Genomic DNA, 22,606 nt, shown 5'->3' on the forward strand with positions numbered 1-22,606 from the left:
TACCACCTTTTCCAACAATGCCCATTTTGAAAGAAAACCAACCAACCAATCAAGAAAAGTCTGTCCAGCCCCCCAGACTCTGGCTTGTCTGCAGGAGGTGAAGCAAGGGAGGACCTTATAACACAGCAAAGCCCACCATGCACTTGGAAGCAGACCCTCCAGAGAGGACACTTGAAACCTGGCCCTACTTTACCTTTTGTAGAAATGGAAGTGCTCTGTGAGGAGCAGGAACTGCTTCTCTCCTTGAAGGAAGAAGTGTCTGGCCCTGGAGACACCAGACTTCTGGGTGTACTCGCAGATATGAGTGAAGTTCAGTTCCTCCTCCTTGAAGTAATTTCGGAGACGCACAAAGTCAAAGTAGGAGGGGACATAGATAAGCGTGTGAGACGTGACTGCATCACGATACTGAGGCAAAATCTTGTTGACGAAAAAGTTAAACCTGATTTGGAAAGGCAAAGGGCAGAGAGTCAGTGGTCTAGAGGTGAGCCATAGTGTCACTGCCAACTGCATGACCCTGGGCAAGTCACAATCTCCTTCTACCTCCCCTAAGAGGCCAATTTGGCCTACCTCATTGCAAAGAGATTATATAGGGATAAAACTTGTTAAGCGCATCAAAAAGTAAGTGCCAACACTATTCATCATAAAGGATAGATGTGATGCTGGTATATCCCAGAGAATTATTCTAGGAAGTACGTAACTGTATCATTCATTCATTCATTCAGTTGTCAATCAGTCAGTCAACAAATAATTACTGAACACCTACCATGTGTTAAGCACCATTCTGCTACCATGGGTCCCCTGACTAAACACAATGAGAAGACGGGGAAATTACATAGAGAATTAGAAAAACAGTTCTTGCCCTGAAGGGCTTAGAATTAAGTTGTTGACATGAGGCATTAAAAAATTAATGTAATTTAAAAATGCCACAGTCTAGGGGAAAGTACCCTTGATTTACTAACCCTGACACTATTGGAACTAGGACAACACACCATTTCTCTGGCCTTCAGTGTCCTCCTCTGTCAATGGCATGATTGGATTCAATTATCTCATTTCATTTCGTAAATGGTAACTAAGAAAGCCAACGTGGAATACAATTCTAAATTTGAATGCCCAAGTAAAATCCCTCTCTGTGACCCCCAGGGATCCAATGTACCTGGCATCAATCACTGAAGCTAGGTTTTCAGGTTCCATCCTCTGGAAGACATGTGGGAGCTGCACCAGGACATGACTGATGCAGCCTGTCATCGGGACGTTCCTCACAGCCACCTGCCAGGAGTCAGTGAGAACATTAGGAAGTGAGCTATCCCCATTGTTGACCAAATGCTGTCCTCTCCTTCTGCCTCATGACCCAAACAATACACAATACTTCATGAAAATTCAGAGAAAGAAGGAGAGAACCCACCTGGCCTTGCACATTGACGCAGTACTTGTTGAACACAGAGTTGATCTGGGCATCCTGCAGGGCCCCAAACAGCAGCGTCTGACGATAGTACTTGGACCAATTATTGAGGTTCCACATGCGCACTCGAGAAAAGTCCACCCCATGTGAGTCCAAGGGCAGTAGGTTCATGTGGTTCATCAAATGCTTTGAGCAGAAGTAATACTCCATTAATACTTATTGAACACTTACCTGTTGGGCGTTGCTAACCTTTCTATAAGCCCATCATCTTATTTAACCCCATGAAGTAGATACTATCATCTCCCAAATTACAACAAGAAAACAGGCTCAGATGGGTGAGTGACTTGCCCATAGTCAAGCGAACAAGAAGAAAAGCTCAAACTGGCCACCTTGTGGATCTCTCAAAAAGGATCAAGATGCTACCTATACAGAATATTTCTTTTAAAGGAAATTCTGAAATGCCACTCTGGTCACTCTATAAGCAACTCAGTTCCAGACTTGGACAAGAAGGGAAATGACACGGAAAACAGAGCTGCTGTCCTTCCATGACTCGGCTCCCAAAACGTTAGAAAATTCCCTGAGTGACTACATGTGCCTTTTGCTCAAAATAAAGATGACTCAACCATCGACATGCCTGTTCTATTTTAATCATATTTTTACCTTGTAATGTATATTGAAGGGTCACAAGTACTATAAGTTTATTCCCTACTTTATAAATAAGTACTCCCCTTTATCTGTCCCAAACTTACTCCAAGTCCTGGGGTTGTAGAAAAGGTAAATTCTCACATGCCTTATAAAAATAAACCTATAGTTCTGTGATGAGGATTGTTCCAAAGCACAATCCTAAACCCCAAAACATTGCAGAGTATGTTGAGAGGGAGAAAAAAAATTATAGTACAAATTACAGTAGGGGGACAAAAACATCTTACGTTTCTCTGTAAAACATCACAAATTAAGAAATCATGAGCAATGTTTTCCCATCTCCACTGAAGACCAAACAAAAGAGAACGAGCATAAATAGGAGGAACTATTTTAGATAAAAACATTCCTGGTGAGGAGGGATTTCAATCAATCAGCCAACCAACCAACCAACCAACCAACCAACCAACCAACCACACTAAACTGGTCTATTACTAGAAGCAACTTTTAAGGGGAAGAAATCTTTTCTGGAGATTTGAAAATGTTGACAAGAATTTTTATCTTTCTGGATACTTTACTGACCAACTTGTGGGTAGAAGAGGGGACAACATTTCCCGTTTTCAAATTGGAAAATGTGGAATATTTCCATTTCCAAGCTGAGTTTTAATCTGGACTTTAATAACCATTTCAGACTCAAACCACTGAGCTTCTTGTCTCTAAATGTTAATGACCAGCATTACCAAGACATGCTCCCAGTTCTGCATCAGGTAAATGTCAGCTTGATCAATGATGAGAAGCTTAATACAAGACAGAAAGTCAAAATCTCTCTTCTTCTCTCCTTCTCCACCAATGATGGTCCTCAAGCCCAGAGGGGAGGCAATGAGGATGTCTGACGAATAGAAGGGGGCATAAAGTCGGATGCTTCTCTGCAGTATTGCCACCCCTATACACAAAACAGCCAAGCACACATCAGTTCATGAGTCACCACCAAGCCATTAGCTTCCACCCTCTCCAACTGCAGCCTCCCCTTGTACCTTCCACATCTTCCCCTTTGCATGTAATTGTGCTCCAACTGCTTTAATTATTAAAATCATCATCGTCATCCCTCCTTTGCATCTACGGTCCCTTCTAGCTCCCACCCTCTTCTTTTCCTTCACTGGCAAACCTTCCAAAAAATTATCTCTACTTTAAAATCTCCCACTCACTTCTTAATGTACTGCAATCTGCCTCTGAGTCTCAGGACACCACTGAAATGACTCTTGCCAAGGTCACCAACAGCTCTCAGTTACCAATTCAATGGCACTTTAGTGTTTCTTGTCACGAATGCATAAGCACACCCTCCTTGAAATGTTCTTTTCCTTACTGGTGGTTTCTGTCACTTTAACACTTACTTCTATTACTGACCTGGTCCTTATCTATTTTTCCATATTCAAAGAGCTCTTCAACAAATCCCTGGATTCACCCACAAGTTCTCTTTCACTCTACATAAAGCTTTGGATAAATATATTCACTAATTATGGCTTTAACATTATCATCACAAAAATTTATATTTCCTGCCCACATCTCTTTCCTAAGCAACAAGTAGCAGTCTTTAAAGAGCCCAGATCATATGTGAAGGAGATTCACTTGCTAATCTTAAAGCATCTACCAGAGGGGCAGAAGTTGGCTGGGACTCTCTCTGGGGACAGAATGCTGGCAGATGCCATTTTTACAAATTCCCTCTACCTTGATGGCACTGGTGGGTGCCACTTTTTTGCACTCTCACTCTTAAGTTGCTAACAGTGGTGGTGGGTGAGTACCCCCTACCCCACGGCCCTGCACTGCCTGTGTGCAGCACTGACAAACATGGACAACGAGCAGCCACGCCTACCCCATCTCATGCCACTCGCGGGACACGACCTGAGGCAACAATCACATGTAGCCCACACAGGGGACACTCCTTGAGCACCAGGCTCAGGCAGATGGGGGTGGGACTGCATTTCTAGACTCCATGGGAGTGAAACAAACAGAGAGAGTTTATAAGATGACCAAGAACTAGGAAAAAGTTAAAAATACAGTTCATCTCCCACACAGGGCCACTCCTTCAAGACGGGGCAGTAACTGTTTTGCATAATACACAGAAACAAAGACGGAGAGTCAAGCAAAATGAGGAAGCAGAGGAACATGTTCCAAATGAAGGAACAAGATAAAACCCCAGAAAAAATATTTAATGAAACAGATGCAAGTGATTTATCCAATAAAGAATTCAAAGTCATAGTCCTAAAGATGCTCACCAAACTTGGGAGATGAATGAACGAACACAGTGAGAAACTCAAGAAAGAGACAGAATATAAGAAAGTTCTAAACAGAGCTCACACAGCTGAAGATTATAATAATTGAACTGAAAAATACACTAGAGGGAATCAACAGCAGACTAGATGGTAGAAAAGAACAGATCAGTGACCTGGCAGACAAGGTAGCAGAAATCACCCCAACAGAACAGCAAAGAGAAAAAATATTTTTAAAATATGAGGACAGTTTAAGGGAACTGTGGGACAACATCAAGTGTACTATCATCGGTGTTAAGGGGTCGCAGAAGAAGAGAGAGAAAGGGGCACTAACACCCACATTATAGGGGTCCCAGAAGGAGGACAGAGAAAGAAAGGGGCAGAAAACTTATCTGAAGAAATAATGGCTAAAAATGTCCCTAACCTGGTGAAGGAAACAGACATTCAGGTCCAGCAAGAACCAAGAGTCCCAAACAAAATGAGCCCAAGGAGATTCATACCAAGACACATTATAATTAATATGTTAAAAGTCAAAGGTAAAGAGGGAATCTTAAGCAGCAAGAGAAAAACAACTAATTACAGACAAGGGAATCCCCATAAGAATATCAGCTGATTTTTCATCAGAAACTTTGTGGTCCAGAAGGAGATGGCATGATATGTTCAAATATGCTGAAAGGAAAAAACTTCCAACAAAGAAGGAAGGAAATAATAGAAGTCAGATGAGAAATACTGAATAGATGAAATGGAGACAAAAAAAAAAAGATCAATGAAACTAAGAGCTGGTTCTGTGAAAAGATAAACAAAATTAACAAACCTTTAGTCAGACTCAATAAGAAAAAAAGAGAAGGGGCCCAAATCAGAAATGAAAGAGAAGCTATAACTGACACTACAGAAATACAAAGTATCGTAAGAGACTACTACGAACAATTATACACCAACAAGTCAGATAACCTAGAAGAAATACATAAATTCCTAGAAACACACAATCTTCTAAAACTGAATCATGAAGAAAAAATGTGAATAGATCAATTACTAGTAATGTGATTGAATCAGTAATCAAAAAGCTCCCCAAAAACAAAAGACCAGGACCAGAGAGCTTCATGGTAAATTCTATGAAGTACTTAAAGAAGATTTAATACCTATCCTTCTCAAACATATTTCAAAAAACTGAAGAGGCGGAAACACTTCCAAACTCATTTTATGAGGCCAGCATAACCCTGATACTGAAACACCACAAAAAAAGAAATGTACAGGCTACTATGCCTGATAAACACAGATGCAAAAATCCTTGACAAATTATTAGCAAACTGAATCCAACAATACATTAAAAGGACCATACACTATAATCAAGTAGAATTTATTCCAGGGATGCAAGGATGGGTTGACAAAGTGGGTATAGAGGGAACGTATCTCAACATAACAAAGGCATATACGATAAACCAACAGCTAACATCATATTCAGTGGTGAAAAGCTGAAAGCATTTCCTCTAAAATCAGGAACAAGACAAGGATGCACACTTCTGCCACTTTTATTCAACATAGTATTGGAAATCCTAGCCACAGCAACTAGGCAAGAAAAAGAAATAAAAGATACCCAAATTGGAAAGGAGGAAGTAAAACTGACTATTTGCAGATGACATGATACTTTATGGAGAAAACCCTAAAGACTCCACCAAAAAACTGTCAGAACTAATAAATAAATTTAGTAATGTTGCAGGATACAAAATTAACAAAAATCTGTTGTGTTTATATACATTAATAATGAACTATTAGAAAGAGAAATTAAGAAAACAATCCATTTACAATAGCATCAAAAAGAATAAACTACCTAGAAAAAAATCTAACCAAGAAGGTAAAAAACTTGTACTTGGAAAACTACAAGGTATTGATGAAAGAAATTAAAGATGACAGAAACATGAAAAAATACACCATGCTCATAGATGGGAAGACTTAGTACTGTTAAAATGTCCATACTGGACACCAAGGGGGGAAAGTGGGGGTGGGGGTGGGGGTGTGATGAATTGGGAGATTGGGACTGACATGTATATACTAATATGTATTAAATGGATAACTAATAAGAACCTGCTGTATAAAGAAATAAATAAAATTCAAAAACAAAGTCCATACTACCCAAAGAAATCGACAGATTTAATGCAATCCTTATCAAAGTACCCATGACATTTTTCATAAAACTAGAGTAATCCTAAAATTTGTACAGAGTTGCAAAGGATCCTGAATAGCCAAACTGATTATGAGAAAGAAGAACAAAGCTGAAGGTATAACACTCCCTGATTTTAAACTACACTACAAGTCTACAGTAATCAAAATTGTACGGTAATAGCACAAAAACAGACACAGATCAACAGAACAGAGAGCCCAGAAATAAATCCATATTTATATGGTCACAATCTATGACAAAGGAGACAAGAATATACAATGCAGAAAAGACAGTCTCATCAACAAATGGTGATGGGAAAACTAGACAGCTACATGCAAAAGAATGAAACTGGACCACTAGCTTACACCATCTACAAAAATCAACTCAAAATGGATTAAAGACTTGAACATAAGACCTGAAAACCACAGAACTCCCAGAAGAAAACATAGGCAGTAACTTCCCTGACAACAGTCTTAGCAATATTTTTTTGGATCTGACTCCACAGGCAAGGGCAATGAAACCAAAAATAAACAAATGGGACTACATCAAACTAAAAAGCTTGTGCACAGCGATGGAAACCATCAATGAAACAAAAAGGCAATCTACTGAATGGGAGAGGATATTTGCAAATCTAGTAAGGGGTTAAGATCCAAGATATATAAAGAACTCATGTAACTCATTATCAAAAAACCCCAAACGGGGCTTCCCTGGTGGCACAGTGGTTGAGAGTCCGCCTGCCGATGCAGGGGATATGGGTTCGTGCCCTGGTCCGGAAAGATCCCACGTGCCACGGAGCGGCTAGGCCCGTGAGCCATGGCCGCTGAGCCTGCGCGTCCGGAGCCTGCGCTCCGCAATGGGAGAGGCCAAAACAGTGAGAGGCCCGCGTACTGCAAAAAAAAAAAAAAAAAACGCAAAAAAACCCCCCCAAACAATCCAATTAAAAAATAGCAGAGGGGGGCCTCCCTGGTGGCGCAGTGGTTGAGAGTCCGCCTGCCGATGCAGGGGATGCGGGTTCGTGCCCCGGTCTGGGAGGATCCCATATGCCGCGGAGCGGCTGGGCCCGTGAGCCATGGCCGCTGGGCCTGCGCGTCCGGAGCCTGTGCTCCGCAACGGGAGAGGCCACAACAGTGAGAGGCCCGCATACCGCAAAAAGAAAAAAAAAAAAAAAAAAAAAAATAGCAGAGGGGGCTTCCCTGGTGGCGCAGTGGTTGAGAATCCACCTGCCGATGCAGGAGACACGGGGTCGTGCCCCGGTCCGGGGGGATCCCACATGCCGTGGAGTGGCTGGGCACATGAGCCATGGCCGCTGAGCCTGCGCGTCCGGAGCCTGTGCTCCGCAACGGGAGAGGCCACAACAGTGAGAGGCCCGCGTACAGCAAAAAAAAAAAAAAAAAAAAAAAAAAAAAAGCAGAGGACCTGAATAAACATTTTTCCAAAGAAGTCGTACTGATAGCCAACAGTCAAATGTAGAGATGCTCAACATCACTCATCAGGAAAATGCAAATCAAAATCACAATGAGAAATCAAAACTACAATGAGGTACCATCTCACACTGGTCAGAATGGCCATCATTAAAATGTCTACAAATAACAAATGCTGGAGAGGGTGTGGAGAGAAGGGAACCCTCCTACGCTGTTGGTGGGAATGTAAGTTGGTGCAGTCACTATGGAAAACAGTATGGAGTTTCCTTGGAAAACTAAAAATATAATTACCATATGATCCAGCAATCCCACTCCTGGGCATATATCTGGACAAAACTATAATTCAAAAAGATAATGCACCCCTATGTTCACAGCAGCACTATTCACAATAGCCAAGACATGGAAACAACCTAAATGTCCATTGACAGATGAATGGATAAAGATGTGATACATATATACAACGGAATACTACTCAGTCATAAACATGAACAAAATAATGCCATTTGGCAGCAACATGGATGCAACTACAGATTATCATACTAAGAGGAGTCTGTCAAAGAGAAAGACAAATACCATATGATATCACGTATATATGAAATCTAAAATATGGCACAAATGAACCTACCTACAAAACAGAAACAGACTCACAGACCTGTGGTTGCCAAGGTCAGGGGTGGGGAAAGGGATGGACTGAGAGTCTGGGGTTAGTTGATGCAAACTATTACCTTTAGAATGGGTAAACAACAAGGTCCTACTGTATAGCACAGGGAACTATATCCAATCTCCTGGGATATGCCATAATGCAAAAGAATATAAAAAAGGATGTATATATGTGTATAACTGAGTCACTGCCGTACAGCAGAAATGAGCACAACATTGTAAATCAACTATACCTACTCCAATTAAAAAAAAAAAAAAAGAAGAATGTATCAGGTGGCTAGTAAGTGCTGTGATCAAAATGAAATAATATAAAATGATAGGCTGTGATTTTGGAGTTATAAATTCTTACAGCCACCATGTATTATAAGTTGCTATTAACCAAAGCACAGAGAGAAAAAAAACCACAATGAGATATCACCTCAAACCTGTCAGAATAGGTCTTATCCAAAAGACAAGAAATAACAAATGCTGGCAAAGATGTGGAGAAAAGGGAACCCTTGTGCATTGTTAGTGGAAATGTAAATTGGTGTGGCCACTATGGAAAACAGTATGGATGTTCTTCAAAAATTAAAAATAGAATCACCATACAATTGAGCAACTCAACTTCTGGGTGTTTATCCAAAGAAAAAAACCCACTAATTCAAAAAGATATATGCACTCCTACGTTCAATGCAACATTTATAATAGCCAAAATATGGAATATGGAAGCAGCCTAAGTGTCCACAGATGACAAATGGATAAAGATGCGGTGTGTACACACACACACACACACACACACACACACACACACACACACACAATGGAATATTACTCAGCCATAGATGAATGAAATCTTGCCATCTGCGACAACAAGGATAGACCTTGAGAGTATCACAGTAAGTGAAATAAGTCAGACAAAGACAAATATCAACAGCATGTGACTTCACTTATATGTGGAATCTAAAAAACAAAAAACCAGACGGATAGATACAGAGAACAGACTGGTGGTTGCCAGCAGGGAGGGCGGGGTTGGAGGGTGGGCAAAATGGATGGGGGAGATCAGGAGGTATAAAACTTCCAGTTATAAAGTGAACAGGTCACAGGGATCCAATGTATGCCATGGGGAATATAGTCAATAATATTGCATTAACTTTGTATGGTGACAAACGGTAACTTTACTTATTGTTGTGATAAGTTTGTAAGGTATATAGACATTGAATCACTATGTTGTACACCTGAAACTAATATGTCAATTATATATCAATTAAACAAAAGACTGATTTATCAGCTCCTTGTTGGCCGCCTGCATATGTTTAAAACTAACTGTAAGCTCTAATCCCCTTGCACTGCACACTCCGGCCATGCTAAAGCCTCTGAATCCTAAGTCATGCCGGTTTATTCACCCTGATGCCTCCACACTTGCCATTTCCTGTCTGAAACTTTTTCTTCCACTCTCATCGCTCTACTTTGTACCTGGCTAAATCTGACTCAGGTTTCAACATAGTATGGATGGTACCTCCAACAGAAGGCCTTCCCTAACAGTCCTGAGCCCATTTTGAGTAAGGATATTTGCTTTAAATACTTTAACTAGAACACCCACTATCCTCTAACCGTAACACATCTCATCCCATACTGTCTGATTTGTCTTAAGGCTGGACTTGCTTAACAGTAACTTTTAATTCCATATCTCCAGCTTAACAGTGCCTGGCACATAGTAGATGCTTAATAAGTGGTAAATGGGCATACGTGACTAATAAATATTTTCCAGGAACTTTTTCAATGAACAAGCAACCAAGTACATGGGAGCTGAATGACAAACAAGCAAAAACGTGCAAAGCTGGGTGGGAGTCAGTAAGTCCAGAGTGGAGATAATTCAGGTGTGGGCACTCCACATGGCAGGCAGGAGGGAAGTCCATTACGTACAGATGCTCTAGTTTATTCATCTTCCCCAGACTGACCCACCCAGCCCCATCAGCTCCAACTCCCCCAAGAAGCCTTGTAGCATTGACTGTGAGCTACCAGCTATAGGCATGCTGAGACATTTGTTATAAACATGCAGGTGCCTTTCATACATGCCTTCACAGACACTCCATCCCATTAGCCAAGTATGTACCCCATTAGCCAAGGCAAGACTCTCCCCTGGCAGACGAGTGGTCTCAAATGCGTCCTGGTTCTGCTAGGAGGCTGAGACAGTGACCCTCTGAAAGAATGCCTAATTCCAGGCTTCTAGCTTCCAGCTATGTGCACCTCACACCTCAGGTCCCTCAGGGTCTCAGTTTTGACAAGGAGGAATTACCAGTCCTGAAGTGGTCATCGATGTTGCCGACAAATACAGCTTCATAATCCTCAGGCCTCTTCAGGTTGGGTGGTCTCTCCTTGGGATCTGAGCCATACTCTCCATTAAACCTCTTTTTGTTGCTTACAATTATTTTCTTCTTGCTGTCGCCCTCAAGAAGACAGATGAAGAGCTGTACCACCCGCAAAGCAGCTTCCCGGAATGGCACCACTATCGGCACCCGTGGAGGGAGTGATGGGCAGCCTTGGAGGGGCAAGGGGAAGGAAGGACAGCTCGAGGTGAGCCTGCTGGGGACCTAAGGAGCCCTCCGTTCCACAGCCCCTGGCCAAGGACCACATCCGTGTCACCCCCTTTACATAGGACCTGGCTCAGTACTGAAGGCTGAGCATCTTTCCGACCCACAGCACCATGTCCTATGGACTTCAATCTCATGGCTCCTTGGGGTGGGGGTGGGGTTAATTCTTAAGCAGAATGTAGAAATTTTTTTTTTTTTTTTTTTTTTTTGCGGTACGCGGGCCTCTCACTGTTGTGGCCTCTCCCGCTGCGGAGCACAGGCTCCGGACGCGCAGGCTCAGCGGCCATGGCTCACGGGCCCAGCCGCTCCGCGGCATGTGGGATCTTCCTGGACTGGGGCACGAACCCGTGTCCCCTGCATCGGCAGGCGGACTCTCAACCACTGCGCCACCAGGGAAGCCCAGAAATACTCTTTGAGGTAAGTCAATGCCGTTAACAGAGGTGTCCATTAGCAAAAACCCAAGGGCATAAACACACAAAGCTCTTTGAGGACAAGAAATGTTACTCATTTCTGTCTCCCACAGAACTTAGTTCAGTATTTTGATCCGTAAGACCCAAGGAATATGCTGAACAAATGAATTAGATGTATTAAGTAGAGAATAAAGTTAGTAAGGAAAGGACTAAAGCATCATTACTTTTCTAGTACATTTCCTAGTACATTTTTCAGAAATGATGATAAAGGATTTCTGAAATAAGATGATATTTCAATGGGAAATATAGGATTCAGTTTTCCAAACATTTCCAAAAGTGCTCAATTTTAACTGTTGAGGAAAAAAAAACAGAAGATGCTTAACAAATGATTACCTTCTAACTACCCTTGTGTAAACAATACAATCAATGGATATAACCCCAGTCAGATCAGACAATTCACCAAATTCTGAATGTGACTCATGGGTAATCTACCTCATATTCTATTTTGCAATTCTAAATGGAAACAGATCATCTTATTATCCTGATGTTCAAGATTCTGAGATAGTTTCTCAGAAAGGCAACCAGCACAGCCAGAGGGGTGTAGTGATTCAGTTTGGTACAGTGCAGGGATGATGGATCAGTTTTGAAGAGGGCCAAGTTACTGTCCCGGCTGTCACACTAAGTAAGTGTCTAGGCTTTGGTTTCCCCAACTATCAAACAAGAGGGTTGGACTAAGAAATCTCTAAGAGCCATATCAGTATCAAAATCCTAAAATCCTATTAAGCCCAATGAGAAGAATCTAAGAAGATGAGGCTTCTTCAATATAGACACAGAGGCTAAAGGGTAAGGGGGTATGGGTGGCACAGTATCTAGCTCCAGCACATCATGAAAAACGTAGACAGAATTCAACGACGTAAGCTCCCAATCCACTGGAGCTTAGGCTTATGAGCCACATAAATGTAATCATCACTTTAAGCAGTAATAAGGATACAATGCAAAAACAGGGATTTTGTTTTCCAAGGTCTACATATTTATGTGGCTTAGTGAAGGGAATCCTTGGTTCTAGTCCTGTCTCTGCTACTTTTTCTCTGGTTCTCTTTAGCAAGGTCCTCTACGAATCTGGGTCTCTGTCCACAGGTGTAATATGTAGGGATTGAATAAAAGGCTCCTTAAGGTCCCATCCAGCTCTGACAATCACAAAGAAGAGATTTATAGTGGAGTGTTACTTATGTAGGATCAGGGTTTATCTTTAAGGAGAGAATTATCATGGAGGTACCTCCTACTCCACTTTCCAGTTAGATCTGCTGTTAGAGACAGTCCACTGAGCTGTCTGCAGCACTGCCGTGACATTACCTGGCCCATCTAATATGCTCATTCTTGGACTCATTCATTATTCCAATCATTAAACCATCTGAGAACCTGCTAAGTGCCAGGACCCATATGTTAGAGCCTTACAGCCTCCTTGAGGGCAAAGTTCTGCTGCTGCCACTCACCTTGGGCCTCGTTAGCCCTTGGTCCCTGAAGTCATCATCATCACCCAACCCAAGTTTCTGGCTTCGGCATCTGCTGTTGTTGGCAAGCACCTGGGCATTGGCTTTGAGAACGTGATTTATCACATGCAGGCAGTACACGTGGCGGATCTCTTCCCCTTTCTTCAGGGCAGTCCTTTCTGGGTAGAACAGGTCCCGGTAAGAATTCATAATTAAGAAGAGCTCTTTCTGGAGGGGTGTGAAGGGGCTACTTGAATTTGGGGGACAAGAGGGGAACTGGCTGTTGGTCTTGATCCAGGTGGATTCCAGAGGCTTCTGGAGATGAAGTGACTTTAAGTCAGTGTCCTTTGGGGGTTTAAAGGTTTCCAACTGTTGAAACCTGGATGAAAAGACAAGCTGGCCCAGGATGGGCCACTGTGGGAGAAATGATCAAGAACTAAGTTAGAAATGAATTATAGTACCTTACATTCATATAATGCTTTATAATTTACCAAGGCCTTTCACAACTTACAGATCCTCTCACTTTATCCTCACAACAACCTTACAAGCTAAACACTATAATGCTCTTCTTGCAGTTTAGGAAATGCTGAGGTTCAGAGGTTATAGGATTCAGACAAACAGAGGAGAACAGAGCTAAGGGTTAGAGCCCAAGGTTTCTGACTTTAGAAACCTTGTGAGCTCTTCACTAGATCAGTGGGTCACAAACTGTCCTGTGGACCACACTGTAGGAAGTCAAAATTTACTCTAGACAAAAGAAAAGGGGGCCCAACGGTCAAATAACTTCGGTAACCACCACAAAACCTAATCCCCCTCAGGGAGAGTCACAAGCAGATCGGACACTAAAGGTTCTGCTGAGTCCTGTAACAAGGACTCCGTTCCACTTCGTTTGACCCAGAGTTTTCCAAATTTACTTGGACGTGGAACAAGGTTTTTGTTGTTGTTTTGGATTTTTTTTTTTTTTTTGGAGACATATATTAGAATTGAAAAGAATAGTATTTTGTGGAATACCAGTTTGGGAATTTTTGCACTGTAACAAAACTGCTGATCTTAGCAATAAAGAAAGGATGACCTCTGCAATAAAAAAGAATTAACTATTGATATATGCCAACAACTGGGATGAACCTCCAAGGAATTATGCTGCGTGAGAAAAAGCCAACCTGTATGATTTTATTTATATAACGCTTTTGAAATAACAAAATTATAGAAATGGAGAACAGATTAGCGGTTACCAAGGGTTAGGAATGGGGGCAGGGAGGTGGGTGTGGTTATAAAATGGCACCAGGGAAGAGGAGGGATCTTGATGGTGCTGGAAATGCTCTGTATGTTGACTGTGGTGGTGGCCAGGGCAACCTACACGTGATAAAACAGTATAGAACTAAATAACACAAAGGAGCAGGAGCAAAAGTGAGGAAATCTGAATAAGACAGGTAGGTTGTATCAGTGGAAATTTCCTACTTGTGATATTGTACTACAGTTTTGTAAGATGCTACCATTGGGGGAAACCGGGCAAAGGGCACATGGGATACCCTTGTATGATTTCTTACAACTGCATCTATAATTATTACCTCAATAAAAAATTTCAATGAAACAAGGATGACCAATTCTTATGAATAGCATCAGTGGTGAAAAAAAAAATCACCGAAAAAAGAAGCAAAAACTGCTCCATACTGAATAATTTAGGTGTGAACTTATCTCAGATATTTCAAACAAATGAACAGCAGTAGCTACTGTCTGACTGAACACTTTGTACATGTCTTCCAGTAAACTAAATTACTTTATTTTGATGCAGGCATTACTGTCCCCCTCTAACAGATGAGAACAGTGAAGATTAAAAAGGTAGATTAACTTGCCTTAGGTCATGAGATAGCCCCTTGCAGACGTTGGTCTAAACCCTGGTGTACCTGTCTCCAAAGCATTCTTATCTTATTGGTCCCCACCTTCCAGCTTCCCAGTGCCTTTTCTAGCTATGCCTGTGCCTTACTGGGCTCTTCCAGTCTTCCTCTATCTTGCTCCCTCTCAAGCCATCTGCCACGGGTGTGTATCATACATTCAGGGAGACCACTAAAACCCAAGACCACTGCTTGCTTTTAGCTGGTGGGTAGTTTTGGGATTTGTGGCAACAGCCTGGATTTCTTTTTCTTTCAGTTCTTTGTTTACATGTTGTGCAAATGGATCTAATTCAGAAATAAAGAATATTAGAACACTTAGGGCAAATGACAGGGATTTTCCAGTCTTCCCCTGTGAATGACTTCCTGTTTTCATGATGTTAACTCATCTTTTTCCCCATCAACTTTCCCCATCATTTATCCCAGTCCAGAGCTTAAAAGTTTCTGACAGGTTCATCTCCCTAAAGCATTTCTTTAATCACATTATTCCCCACCTCAAAAACCTTTGAAGAAACTTCTTGGACTGAAATTCAACATACACCTCTAACCTACCTCTCTAATGTAATTTTTGAATTACATGGCTCTCAAATTCTTCTGCCACTGTGGCTTTCCTTCCTTTAACTGAAAATTCTATCCTCTTGTTCACCGCATTTCTATATATCCAAATAGTATCCGTTGAATGTTACCCCCTGACTCACAATAAATAACTATTTCCCAAGAGCCTACTGTGTCAGGCACAGTTCTGGCTCCAAAGAAGCCATCTCTGGTCCCCTATAGACAGTCATCACTTTCTCTCAAGCGCCCCACCCTGCCCTCAGTTATCCACACCAACACATATATGTGCATGTCCTACCTCACCTAACTAGACTGCAAGATCCCTGAGGGCAGGTACCACGTCTGATTTAACCTGCACTGGAAGACAAATGTAAATGCTCAACACTCAACTGAGGTGAACAAATGATCAAAATGGCAGGGTCAGTGCTCTGCACTGGCCACCCAACCTTCTCTTCCAGCCCCACTCATGTAAGAAGCAAAGTTAAATGACCCATTCAGGGACCCAGGTAGCAAAACTTCAAATGCAGTGCACCTTATATTAAGACCTAAGATAAAGGTGAACAATAGGAAATAAGAATTCTAGGTGATAATATATCAGTACAGACCAAACAACCAGAGAAACTTTAGGATAGTCAAGCCTCCTAATGTTTCCTCCAGGGTTTTTTTTTTTTTTTAACTTTTTTTGAGTTCAGAACGCGGTTTTTGCCCAAATTCTACCTGCTACTTCTTCCTCTTGTCTAGAATAGCTAACAGAACCAAATGAGGATTAAAATTTCAACTTCAGTGGCACCGCTGGTTGAAGAATGGCACTGGGACCAAAAAAGGCAGTCAGGACGCAGAATGAGACCAACCTGACGTGCCCACCCAGGCACAGGCTAAGACACAGGACCTGAGAGACAGCAGAGCCCTGCCTCAGCCTACCACAGGCTTGTCTAAGTAACAGTCATGGGGACAGAGGCATGGCCCAGTGTTCTGTATCTTGACTTTGGCGATGACAATATAAATATACACATTTGTCAAAACTTATCGAATTGTATACTTAAAATGGGTACACCTTGTTGAATGTAATTCATACCTCAATAAAGTTGATTTTAAAGTTAAATTAAACAGTCGCCTATGGGGACTTCCCCAGTGGCACAGTGGTTCAGAATCCGCCTGCCGGGCTTCCCTGGTGGCGCAGTGGTTGAGAGTCCGCCTGCCGATGCAGGGGACATGGGTTCATGCCCCAGTCCAGGAAGATCCCACATGCCGCAGAGCGGCTGGGCCTGTGAGCCATGGCCACTGAGCCTGCGTGTCCAGAGCCTGTGCTCTGCAACGGGAGAGGCCACAACAGTGGGAGGCCCGCGTACCGCAAAAAAAAAAAAAAAAAGAATCCGCCTGCCAATGCCGCGGAGCAACTAAGCCCATGCGCCACAACTACAGAGCCTGAGCTCTAGAGCCAGCGAGCCACAACTACTGAGCCCATGTGTCACAACTGCTGAGCCTGCATGTCACAACTGCTGAAGCCCGCGTGCCTAGAACCTGCTCTCCACAACAAGAGAAGCCACCACCGTGAGAAGCCCACGCACTGCCACAAAGACCCAATGCAGCCAAAAATAAAGAGAGAGACTGGGGAGACAGGGTGGAGCTTTCTGGCTTCTGCGGTGCTTCCTGGTAATAAGGACCAATCAGATTAGCCACTGCCGGGTCTCACAAATCTGTAAAATTACTGCTCCAGTAAGGAAGAGCAAGTGAAGGATAGAGAGAAAAATGCAAAGTACTTTTCTCCTCTTTCTCTCCCTTCCCTGCTTGGGGAAAAAAATCAGAAGTCTTCCCCTGACCCCAGCTGTGGATCGTGAGCTTTGAGGAACTGGCCTTCCGTGCTATCATTGTTCAACTGTTTGTCCTCATGAACAGCCGCGCCCACTCGCAACACTGCCTAACCCTGAAAAACACAAAAGATCTCGGAGAAGCATTTCTTTCCAGCTCTACATCTAGCTGCTAAACTATCTGTTTCTATTACTGCTCATTCCAATAACAAGAGATTTAACAGGTATTAGACCACAACCACCCATACTAAGCACCAGCTGAATTCAAACAACATGAGCTGTGCTCTGACCTTGTGATGCTTTCAGAGAACAGTTGCCTCCTCTTTCCTCTTCGAGAAAGTTGGTTTCTAGGCTGAAGAGTGACTCATGTTTTGCATCTGTAAACTCCTTTGGGGATTCCTCTGCTGTGCCAGGTGGCCCGTGCCCATCTTTTCCCTTAGGGTCAGCAGGTAAGGCCGCATCTGCAGTTTTGATAAAACATTTTGTGAAATTATTTACTACTCATAATTACACTTCTGTTGACAAATGAAATCTAATTCCTTAGGCTATCATTTACTTTTAAGCAAATTCAGGTAGAAGACATAAGTTTCAAAACTGAGCTTGACTGCTGACCTAGTACATGTAAAGATGTTCAAATCAGCGTTGATATAACAAATAACTAGAAAAAATGATTTCGTCATTTCTATCGAAGGGGTACTAATTAAATTACCACATATTATTTACAATGGAATACTATGTGATTAAGCTAATGTGAACCCACAGTTACACACGTTATATCATTAAAGAAAAAAGTAACTTACAGAAATGTATGAGGCCATTATGCACATACACACAAATATATATTCACTCATATATCCATAAAAAAGTAGCCTGGAAGGTTCTATAAAATGTTAAAGGTGTTCATCCCAGGGTGGAGGAGATATACGTTAACTATATTACCCTCTTAAATTTTTACAGTAAATATATATTACTTTTATAATTTAAAAAACCAAACTTTTCATTTTTTAAAAACCTAAAACATGAAAGAAAAATGGAAAACCAACAAAATTTAAAAAGTCCCTAAGTCTGAGGCAACGATTTTTTTATCCGAGTACAAGTGATGAATGAAAATACTAAGAATGGTGTGTGACACCTTAGAGACAAAAATACAGTAAGGCAAATAGGCATTAAGATAACAGAATATAAAAAGTTCCCCAGATATATTCAGACAATGGACTACTATTCCAGTAATAAAAAGAAATGAATTACTAATATGAACTACACGGATGAGTCACAACAACATGAGGAGCCAAAGAAGCCACATGCAAAAGGGTACTTATTGTGTGCTTCCATTCATATGAATTTCTAGAAGAGAAAACACTAATACATAGTGAAAGAAAGCATGTCAGTGGTTGCCTGATGCCAGGCCTGGGAAACTGACTGTAAAAGGACAAGAAGGAACTTTTTGCAGGTATTGGAAGTGTTCTGTATCTTGACTTTGGCGATGACAATATAGACAGACACATCTGTCAAAACTCATCAAATTACATACTTAAAATGGGTACACCTTGTTGAATGTAATTCATACTTCAATAAAGTTGATTTTAAAGTTAAATTAAAAAGTCACCTATGGGGACTTCCCTGGTGGCACAGTGGTTAAGAATTCGCCTGCTAATGCAGGGGACGTGGTTTCAAGCCCTAGTCTGGGAAGATCCCACATGCCGCAGAGCAACTAAGCTCGTGCGCCACAACAAGAGAAGCCACCACAGTGAGAAGCTGGCGCACCGCAACAAAGACACAATGCAGCCAAAAATAAATAAATTAATAATAATTTTTAAAAGAATAGTCACCTAGATGTCCGAGTGAGACAGAGTTCCTTTCAGCTTTCAATCCCAGCTCTTCTCTGAAGCCTCCCCTCATGTACCCTGGCAGCATGTGACCACTTTGCACCTCTTTAACACCTTATATTTATCGGTTCCATTCAGATTTGATGCTTGAAAAGTTTTGTATATTTTATGTCTATCTTCCACTAAACTTGGTTCCTCTAAGGCAGGAACAATCATCTCTTTCATAAATTGAGACCATTACAAAAACAGAATTATGTTCCCTTTCCTCTCAATCAGGGGAATTTGAAGTAGGATTGATGAAATCCTGGAAATCATAAGCAAAAACGTCATTTCTGCATTTTTATGGCCAGAGGGTCCTGTGTTTTCATCAGATTCTTGAAGATATCACAGAGCCCAACAATGTTAAGAATCTCTGCTTTGAATCCATGTGCTTTCACCCAGCTCTATGGTACAAGGCACCCTGCCCCTGGGGCAATCTGTCTGTGGTCCCTGCAAAGATGATAAACCCACATCAAAGACACTTACTCTTCCGCGTGTCAGTAGACTCTACTGCCGTCTCTTCCTCCACAACGATGTCACTATCGCCGTCTTCAAGATTCATTTCTGTCTCATCTGTAACACTGTCTTCTTCCTCTTCCTCCTCCTCATCTTCCTTGGAAACATCCTTTAACGTGGCAAGTAGTCTGTTGTAACCAGAAACTTGTTCTGGTTCACTCTATGCTTCACTTTCAGAACTTGGAAGTATCTAAACCCTCTGACTAAAAGGAAAATGGGAATTTTAAAAACAAAAATTATATTGTTCTTGTTGCTACCCCACGACTATCATCAGGCCCACAGTGGAACCAAGTTCAGACTTTTCTAAATAAAAACTAGCTTTTCTGCAAATATGCAATCCTATCTATTCAACCAAACCTAGCACCAAATTTGTTTAAAACAGCTAATCTAGCTATGATTCTAGAAGCTCTTCCTCTTCTTTGAACTGCTAATGTTCCACGTGGGAAGACAGCAAACTAAACACATGGAGCTTTAGGTTATAAGGCGATCTAACCTATGTGTCAGCCACTTGGCACCTTTAAAGGAGCAACAGGAAAACTTACAACAAAAAAGTGTACTTTATTTCTGAGTCCGTGGTAATGAAATAAGACCTTTGATGATTTTGCACTCTATTTTATGTTAAGCAAACATGACATTCCCTCTTAGGATTCACCAAGAGCCCTCTGGTAAGCCTCCTTAACAGGTTCTAACAGGCTACTCTCTCAGGACAGTTTCATACTCTATACTATATTAGTTATCACAATGGCATCTTAACAGACATCTGCACTTAAAACTAAGCAATATTACTAAAATATAGCTTACATCTAAAATCAGAAAGAGTGGAAATGTAGCCAAACATTATTACCATATATAATCTTAAAAGTAACCGTCCAGAATCTACTATCATAAAGAAGGTATAAAGCATTACCAGTTGACAAGTCTGTGGTTTTGCTTCCTTTCTGGAAACCCTGAGAAGAAACAGGCAATGTTAAACTTTAACTACTAGTATGTAGCAATTAGGAAAAGCCTAATGATACAACTTTAAATGAACATGGCAGACTATACCGTTATAAATACATTATATCTATTGTCAAGTTAAAAACTCCATATGCATTTGGACAGGTTTTGTAAGGATATGCCAAATAGATAATAATAGACGAATGAAAAGGTCTAACAAGACCACATGACAAATACTACAGTCACACAGTAACAGGCTCTCATCCAAAAGATGGGAAATTTTGGCAAATACAAGCCCTCGGGGTTCACCTTTTCTAGCAAATTTCTTAAGTAGATTATCCCTCTAACTGTTGATAAAGCAGCCCAAAGGGGTGGGATGAGCACTAAGATCATAACTGAGAGTCTGGACACTTATAGAGGAACCCACAACTACCCAAACATTAGTTTCCTCATGGTCATTGAATACATAGGTGATGTCGAGGGTCCCAAGCAATTCTATTTTTTTTTAACTTATTTAATTTATTTATTTTTGCCTGCTATGGCTCTTCGTTGCTGCGCCCGGGCTTTCTCTAGTTGCGGCGAGCGGTGGCTTCTCTTGTTGCAAAGCAGGGGCTCTAGGCTCGCGGGCATCAGTAGTTGCACCACCCTGGCTCAGCTGCTGTGGCTCGCGGGCTCTAGAGTGCAGGCTCAATAGTTGTGGCGCACGGGCTTACTTGCACCGCGGCATGTGGGATCTTCCTGGACCAGGGCTCGAACCCCTGTCCCCTCCGTTGCCAGGCGGATTCTTAACCACTGCGCCACCAGGGAAGCCCCCAAGCAATTCTTTAAAAACATATAAAACGAAAACAAGCTTATAAAATCTCCGCCCAATCGCCACACGGGAGGCGTGCCGTCTAGCATAAAACTACAGGCTCAACAAAGGGTAGGAAGACCGGTGAAGAACCCCATCTCAGGCGGGAAGCCGTCAGGATCCCCGGGCGAGCTAGGCCGGCGCCGGGGCAGCGTGGGACGCGGCGGGAGCTGCCCTGTCACTACCCCCGGGGCACCGGCGGACCAAACGCGGGGACACGCGGGCTCCCACCGGGAAAGGACGCCGGCAGCGCCGGTCCCAGCCTTGCCTCTCCATACGTGTCACAGAAGGGATGCTCCTCGCCGAAATCCCTTAGATGCTTCTGCTTTTTAGTTAGGGAGCTGAGCAGCTGGCTCCGGCTCCGGCTCCGGCTCCGGCTCCCGCTCCCGCTCCCGCGTTTGCCCATGGGGAAGACGGCAAGTCAGCCAACCTCCAAGAAACGCGTCTTGCACCCGGAAGTAGTCTCGTCAACCCACTCACGCGGGCTTGCCAACGGCGCTTTACGGCGGAAGCAGGGTGCCATAAAGCAGACCCGCTTTACGTCGCGCTTGTACGACAGGCGTTAGAACTTCCTGTTTCCCATTCCGCCCCCTAGCGAGGCTCTTTGGAAGCACGTGCACGCATGCGCAGCTTTTCTCTGAGCCCCGTAAGGAAGACAGGCAGGCAGGGAGGCTTCGGGCTTCCCCAGGTGGGTAAATGGGTGGGTGTACTTTGTGCGTCTGTTTTGGCTGTGAGAATCAGCCTGCATAAACGTGTAGTGACTGAGATGGTTGAATGCAGTGCCTTTATATTATGCCATAATACAAATACCAACTAACATTTAAGGCTGCCGGTGCATCTCAGTTCATCCTCACAACAACAGTAAACAAATAGGCCTTGTTAATAAGCCTGATATTGGAGATGAGAAAGCTGATGCTTACAAAAGGTTACATACACACTAGCAAGAGAGGAGATGGAAACCTAATTCTCTCTGATGCGACCACAGGCTTTTCCCACTAGGATCTGCCACATGCGTGTGCCATGTGAAGAATGAGGACGCAAGGCTGAGATTCCCGCCCTTTACCCTACCCCCTCATTTTCTGAAAGGATTGCAAGGGCCCTTGGTAACAAATCTGTTCTGGCATTTTTCATGTTAGAAAAGCAAAAACACATCCAGAGAGGTAAAGTGACTTTCCT

At 42.5% G+C, this 22,606-nt stretch overlaps 1 pseudogene across 1 annotated transcript; it reads right to left on the reverse strand.

Annotated features, from left to right (window-relative positions):
- Positions 1 to 25: 25 nt before the first annotated feature.
- Positions 26 to 22,174, reverse strand: LOC309798222 (U3 small nucleolar RNA-associated protein 25 homolog; annotated as a pseudogene). The gene is made up of 11 exons: positions 21,294 to 22,174; positions 20,552 to 20,591; positions 19,615 to 19,847; positions 17,554 to 17,724; positions 15,100 to 15,188; positions 13,014 to 13,428; positions 10,820 to 11,029; positions 2,779 to 2,981; positions 1,403 to 1,585; positions 1,154 to 1,266; positions 26 to 439 (listed from the first exon to the last, which is right to left on the reverse strand). The product of its transcript is annotated as a U3 small nucleolar RNA-associated protein 25 homolog (transcript).
- Between the last annotated feature and the right edge of the window lie 432 nt (positions 22,175 to 22,606).

The sequence above is a fragment of the Mesoplodon mirus genome, assembly GCF_964341445.2.
Source record: "Mesoplodon mirus genome assembly, contig: HAP1_SCAFFOLD_2267, whole genome shotgun sequence".
NCBI classification, from domain to species: domain Eukaryota; kingdom Metazoa; phylum Chordata; class Mammalia; order Artiodactyla; family Ziphiidae; genus Mesoplodon; species Mesoplodon mirus.